Genomic DNA, 8098 nt, shown 5'->3' on the forward strand with positions numbered 1-8098 from the left:
CTGATGTTCATTCTTTCATATTCCTTTTTATAGTTGTGGTGGTTTGAAAGAAAACGGCTCCCAAAGGGAGTGGCACTATTGGGAGGTGTGGCTTTGTTGGAGTAGGTATGGATTTTTGGGAAGAAGTGTGTCACCATGGGGTGGGTTTTGAGGTCTCCTACACTCAAGCTATAGCCAGTGAGACTGTTCACTTCCTGTTGCCTGTGGATAAAGATGTAGAAATCTCAACTCCTTCTCTGTCACCATGTCTTCCTGTATGCCACCATATCTTGCCATGATGATAATGGACCAAATCTCTGAAATTGTAAGCCATATAATTAAATGTTTTCTTTTATAAGCATTGATGTGGTCACAGTGTCTCTTCACAGCAACGGAAACCCTAAGACAGCTGTATAATTCTACTTCTGGGAAAACACTACAGCAAGCTCTGCTCATCCTTCTTATTAAGTTCTAGAAACTTGGCATTAGCTGTTTTCCTATATTAAACATGAATGCATGCAAACATGGTTATTGTTAACCGCTTACTTGAACAGCCATGTGCTTCATTTCTTTTAACTACAAAGCTATTGTCAAGCCCAAATAGCACAGTTCTCACCTGAAAGGAAATAAGAGATTTTTCTAGAGACAAATTCAGTTTTTAGGTTTAGACTCTCTGAAATTTAGACAATTTCAGAGATTTAAGTTCCCCTAAAATCCATGTTCCACTGCAGAAGCAGTGTCATAATGTTTTATAGTAACAGGAAAAAAAGAAAAAGAAAGCCATAAATGATGACATTTTTAACTACATTGGTGGAAACATTGACGATTGGTTAAAGGAAGATTTGGTTAAAGGAAGATTCTGGAATCTCTTCTAAAGGTCTCAGTTGCTATCTGATGACATTCTTAGCATTTGAGTTTGTGTAAGGTCATGGTTAAGCTAAGAGATTCAAAAAAGTTTGTATGTGCTAGCCACAGAATTTCAGTTCTGACATAAAGATGGCTAATGAATGGCTATTGTGAAGAGTAAACCTTGCTCCAGATAAGGTAACTAGGGTCTGTCTGTACCTGTAATAACCAAATGTCTCCATATCACTATTCTTCTAATGAGTCAATAAGCCCTTGGAGACACATCCCCTTTCTGGGAACTCACATTCATGCTATTTAGGATGAAACTGTTTTCTCCATACTTTGTTATGTACATATTTTAACTACTTAAGTATTTGCCATTTTAAGACAAATCTCTAAATGTATTTGAGAATAAAACTTTTGGGGAAATTACTTTTTAAAAGTTAGTATAGCAATAAAACAAAAATCTAGATAGAACAAAAGCAAAAGAATAGATTTTTGTAGACTTATTCTGCATAATCTGAGTGTTGGAATTAAGGGATGCCATTTATAGAGAACATGCCCTGTTGAATGGGGCCCTAGAGAGTGAGAACAGACTTAATGCTTTAGTGGGTTGAACAATCTGCCCTGCCATATGAGCAAAACTACAGTTTTATTTTTCTAAAGATTTCTCCTTGCTATTTCATGCCTCACTAACCATGGCTATATGTGTCCAATTTGTAGGCAAAAGTTATTATAGTTTATACATATATTTTGCTATATTATCCAAAACAATACTCTGATACAAGAATTCATAAGATTTCTATTCAGAACCTGTTACTAGGTAATGATAGGCTAATGATTGTTCATTAAATGTTAACCATGATGGAAAGAATGCATTGTAACCATGCTAAGCTTAAAAGACATCAAAACTCACAAAGAAAGAAAGATGCTTTTTATTATTTATAGACATTCAAAAATTAACAAATTTTTGAGACTCTTTTGTATGAATGCTTTATTTACATCTTGCCTCTCCCTTTTCTCCACACTCAGCTTCTCTTATATCCCTCTCATTCTCTCGCAAATTAATGACCCCTTCTTCATTAATTATTGTTGTTACACACATATGCACACATATATCCTATTGAACTCATTTGTTGTTGCTGGCATATTAATGTGTTCAGTTTGACCACTTTAGATTGGATGAACTACCAAGGGGTTCATCCCTAGAGAAAAATGTTTCTCCATCTCTCTGCAGCCATTCACTGCATGTATCTCTTTATCCAGGGAAAGGACCTTGTGTCATTCCCCTTCCACACTGGCAAGTTAAATGGTGCTGATGTTGTAGAGATTCTGTCTAGAAACCACACTGTGGAGATTACATGGGTGCAACATCTTGGCCCTATTTAGTAGACACTGTCTGGCACCAGGCTTTCTGGTCTTCTGGCCTTACTATGTTACCATCCCTTCTACCACTTTATAAACTTCTTGATATCTCACAAGCACAAAGGCACAGGGAACTAGAGTAGTATGTATGGTATAATTCTTGTTTGGAAGGGTTAGAAAATGAGAATGAACTATAATAGAACTTAATATTGAAACTTAGTATCTAACTTTGAATAAGTATGGTAACAAGTAACTAAATTCCTGTATATAGTAACAATAACAACTTATTCAAAATGTTTAATAAAACTTCAGGAAGTAATGGAAGTAATATATTTGGTTCAATCTGACATTAAGAAATTACAAAGATAAAATCATAAAATCAAAACACTGGTTATTGCTGCATGTTCATATCATAATTTCTCATGTTTTAAAATAATTTCCTGGAAAAGAAATTTATGTCAATGTCTTTGGGGTTTGCAATAGAAAGATACCGTACAGATAAAAGGGTGAATATAGAAGTAGAAGAAAGATGACAATATTAGTTGTGACCTTATGAATAGTTCTTAATAATGTTTTAATGTTTTGCATTGACTTTGAGAGCCATGAGGAAAAGAAATAAAGAGTAAATCAAATGTACACTGCTGTTTCTTACTTACAAATTTTCCATTTGTTTACTACTTTAAGTTGTCAAAACTGGGGGATATTATGATCTCAGTAAGAAAGAGAAACAATTATTATAATGTCTTAGTACATCCAATTGCTGTAGCAGAAAATTGCATACTGAGTAATTCATCAAGAATGTAAATTTATTTCCCACAAGTACTGCAGATTGAGGAATACCTCACAAAAGTGTGGTTGATTTAGTGCCTAGTAGAGGCTGCTCTCTCCTGTCAAAATGGTGGCTTTTATGTGTGTCCTCACATAAAAGAAGGGAGAAATTCTGGAAGGACCAAATCTGTATGCTTACTAAATGCTATGTTATCACTTGCCAGAAGGTGGGCTTGTCAAAGCTTTCTTACTCTTCTTCTATGGAAATACTTGACCTATTCAAGAGTTCCCACATCATGATCTCACCTTAAATGCACCATCCTCAAGGTCTGTCTTATTAGCTGTTATGACTTAATATATGTATTTTGAGGGTGACACATTCAGAGCAATAAGCTAAAGAATTTCACTGAAATCTAGTGACACATTCAAGCAAACTGAAAGAAGAATGAATTCAATATGTGAATATTACTCTTATCTACCTTTTAGCCATTTTCTTTTTCCATTAGTTTTATTTTTATTTAGATTTAAGTTATGGCCGGGCAGTAGTGGCACATGCCTTTAATCCTAGCACTCAGGAAGCAGAGCCAAGCGGATCTCTGTGAGTTTGAGGCCAGCCTGTTCTACAGAGCAAGATTCAGGACAGGCACCAAAACTACACAGAGAAACCCTGTCTCAACCTCCCCTCTTCCCCCTACTCAAAAAAAAAAAAAAAAGAATTTAAGCTTATATTCACTGGTGTATTGAAATCACAAAAAGTCCACATATTCGTAGGTTACCTGTTGTTTTAATGTGAACATAGTGTATGATGGTTAAATCATGTTAAACATGTAGCTCTTGAAATATTTATTTCTTTGTAGCAAAATATTTAGAAGCCCTTTTTCTAGTTCTGAGAGATGCACCGGTCCAGTATGCCCTTTTGCAGTCAACCTCTCTGCAGAAGCCTAGCAGAACTGACAACATCCTCTGATCACCCTCTCCTATCCTTTCTTCCTCTCCTAGCCCCAGCCTGTGTTCAATTACATCCTGCTTTCTATTTTAACAAGGCAACTATTCTAGATTCTACGTATCATCCAAACTATGATGGTCTACTTTCTGCACAAGATTTATTTTACCTAAATATGTTCTCACTTTTATTTTCTTCCTATTTCTTTTTATTTTTTTTCAGCTGCTCTCTCTTTTTACCCCTCAATTTCAACCACTCTGCCATCAAGACAACCACACACATAGGTAAAGGCAAACTTGGTTAACATTGTCCTGGAAGAGAGTTAGTTACCACAGCTTCTTTTCTTTTCCTTGCCCTGCACTGCTAGTTATTTACAATTTATATTGGCATTAGAAGGATTACTTGATCTTTGAATTTCCCCTAAGACAAAAACCCCGGTAACCATAGCAGCACTGCCATCCAATCTCTTGAATCCACAGCAAAATGTTGCTCAAAATTCTCAGCCCAGACTCCCAAGGCAAACATTGCTTTGTTGAGTGACAAACTAAAACAATTGGAGCTGAGCCTGTTGCCATGGAAACAGACCTTTCCTTCTGAATGATTCCAATCCAGGATTCCCAGCCCAAATGCTGCAAAGGTATGCTGGTCTCAACTCTCCTACTGATTAGCACTCACCACTAGACTAACACTGCTGAGAAGGCTGAAAAAGGAACAGAATGGGGGCTACCAATCATTGCCATGGTAACCCAGGTTTCCATTAATTTGCATTGGTGGGAATTTAAAGAGACCTGTGAGGCAGGTATTGACCAAAATCAAGTGTCACTTAAAGAAGAGAATTGTGATAAGTTCTATGGAACTTAAATACATATCCTATTTAGTACCAATAATAGCTATGTTTGTCATTATTTAAAAAAATTCTCCACAACACATCAGTAATTCACAATTCAGATCATGCAACGCGTGAACAAAATAAAAATTATCTTCTTGAATAGACATTTACAAAAAATTTTAGAGAGTTAGCCTAAATGCAACAAAAAGTATTTCTTTCTTTCTTTCTTTCTTTCTGTCTGTCTGTCTGTCTGTCTTTCTTTCTTTCTTTCTTTCTTTCTTTCTTTCTTTCTTATATTTGTGTTATAATTTTACACATCAGCCATGGGTTCCCCTATCCTCCCCACTCCTGCCCCTGCTCCCACCCCACCCCCAGACCCTCTCCTCCATTCCCATCTCCTCCAGGGCCAAGACTCCCCTGGGGATTCATTTAAACCTGGTGGATTCAGTACAGGCAGGTCTAGTCCCCTCCTTCCCGGCTGAGCAAAGTGTCCCTGTGTAAGCCCAAGGTTCTTTTTGAACATTGATTTCTTTTGGAGTCCTTTGGAAGGATGTTATCTGAGAACACAAGACAGAAATTTGAGATAAATTAGCTGATTTATATATACCTAGCCTCATATTTGAAGGGCATTTTATAAGTAAATGACTAAATAAATACTGAACTTTTATGAAGTTATAATGAACTAGTAAAATGTCTGTTTTATTTTATATGTTAAAAATTTTTCTTTGAGAATTTCATACAGTATACTTTAACCATATTCTTTCCTGTCCCCTAACTTCTCTTAGATTCCTTCCCTATTCCTTACCCATCCAACTTCATGTTTTTTCTTTCACTAAAAAAAAAAAAAAAAGAGTCACTAAAAAACATAGAATCTGATTTGTGTGGTCCATCAACTCCTGAACATGGGGACTGCCAAAAGTGTCTTTGATAGACATAATATCTCTCTACTGAAATTAAGGTAAATCATGGATTCTAAAAACGTTTTACGCCTGATGTATGATCTCCAGAGTGAGCCAGTTCGTTCACCTGTGAGGGAGACAGTATCACTATCTCCATTCACTAGACAAGTGAATGGAGACTGAGACTGATGACAGTTACTTTGTCATGGTTCATTAAGCCACTCGTGTGAAATGAATGATTCCATGATGGGGACGCTGAGCCTCTGAACTCAGATAGCTTACTTCTGTAGCTTCCTGCATTTCTTTTACCATCTTGTAATAGTCGCTACAATTTAATAAGTACAATAATATGTACTTATTAAAAACTATCAGAGAATTTAACCAGTGTGTACTTTCACACCAGATTAAATGCTTCCTTAGCCTGAGATGCAATAATCTATAGTGACATTCCTATTGTCCTCTCTCTATGCTGTGCTTTGTGGGCATCTTTCCCTGGAACTAATAATGTGGTTGTAGGAGAGGAAGCTAACTTATGTGACAACCTGTCAAATAGAGAGGCAGTGTCTGGCCTATAGTAGAGACTCAATAGAAATTTGTATCACATTAATTTGTCCTTGAAATCAAAGATAAAAGGGGAATACAACATGTGATTTCTTTTTAATGACAGAGCAAGGCAGTGGAAACATTTCTTACATACAAAGGATCCAGTAAGACATGGTTTAAAAGAAAAAAAAAAAGTCTCTGTGTCCAGATTTCTCTTTGTATAGAGATATCAGTCACATTAGACTAGGGCCGTTGCTTGAAGTATCCTGTGTAGCAAGTAAAAGATATCAATTTATGAAAATCAAGTATCACTAAAGCCATCACTGACTCACAGTTTCACTCTACAAAGTAGCAAATATCCTCACAGAGGATGTTAGAACTGTCACTTTTAATATTAGAAACATGACTTGTGGTATAAAATCTTGCCTCCTCAACAAAATTATATGTTGGTTGACATAAAGTCTAAAGGCTATTTACAAATAATATGGTTTGGTTTCATCTGGATTACCATTAATGAAGAGTTATTGACAGCTGACTATAGGCACTCTACCTTCAGATTTAATTTTTTATGCATTCTGACAGTAATGGTTTTCTGCTACCTCTTGGCATTAACCGGTTGGAAATCACAAAAATTCCTAGAATTTATACCGTCTCAAAAGTGGAGTAAGTATATAGAGATTCACTTTCAGCTAGGCCACCTTGAAGGAAAGAGAACTGGATACATACAAAATACAGAACAGTGGTAATTAGAAGCTGTAGTGATATTATCAAACTTTAAGATAGAAACTTGAGAGTGGTTTGTTTTGGTCTGTGTCTGCAACTATAACAAAATACCAGAAGGAAATTAGCTAATAAGGAACACAAATGTATTCATCATAGCTCTGCAGACGTGTAAAGTCCAAGCAGCAGTTGATTTCATGTGGTAAGCATCCTTGATTCCTTATGCCTTGTCAGCGCCTTTCCTCCGTGACCCCACATGGAGAAAGAGTAGCACAGCTCTCCACAGTCTTTATAAAGGAACTTGTCACATTCATATAGGTTCTTCCTTATAAGGCATTTTCCAAAGAACTGGCCATTTAGTATATCCATAACCAGGGCTAATGTTTCAACAAACAAATGTTGAAGGAAAAAACAAGATGTCTCATTGGAATGCACTTGACATGGGCTCTTGCCTTTTGGGAGGGATTTCTATAGTGAATTTTAGCGTAGATGATGCCCCACGGGAAGCTGGCACATCATCCTGTCTTTCCAAATCTGCTATGATCCAGCTGCTCTTTATTGATTAGACGTTGAAAGAGGAATGAGTCTGAATATGTAAATAAAAAGAAGACATAAATGCTTCTTGTTTCTCCTTCTGTACATCTTAGTTTTCCTTGTTCCCATCTTTGGTACATGTGTTCTAGCGTGAATTTAAAAGTAAGTTCATAACATGTCTCTAGCAGCTAGCTCAAAGTGATTTTTGGTACTTCTAATTAAAGAATTCATTAGCACCTGAGTAGAACTGGTATCTTTCACAACCAAATTATCTTGCCAAAAATGAAATAAGTGTTTTGGGGCTTTATTTTCTGGGCATCATAAAATGACATTAAAGGAAAATAACTCTTTGATTATAGAGTAAGGGCTTCTAAATGGGAAAATATGGTCACTCTAACTTCTTGCAGTTTTAGAATTAATTGGCGCTATTCTTAGAAAACAGGTGTTTCTATGGCCAATTTCCTTTGCTGAATATAGTAATAGTAGTTGTAGGTGAAGGGAATATCTCTATTGACTGATAGAAGTATGTTTCCTGGTTGTGTGGTTTATTAGCACAGTGGTACTTTAAGGCAAAATTACAGTATTAATTATTTTATCTTTAATGTAATTGTAGCGTTTCTAGCTGTTTTGAAATACTGATATTGGTGTGAACAGCTTTCAAACCTGCATCCT

Source organism: Onychomys torridus, chromosome 3, assembly GCF_903995425.1.
Source record: "Onychomys torridus chromosome 3, mOncTor1.1, whole genome shotgun sequence".
In the NCBI taxonomy this organism is placed as follows: Eukaryota; Metazoa; Chordata; class Mammalia; order Rodentia; family Cricetidae; genus Onychomys; species Onychomys torridus.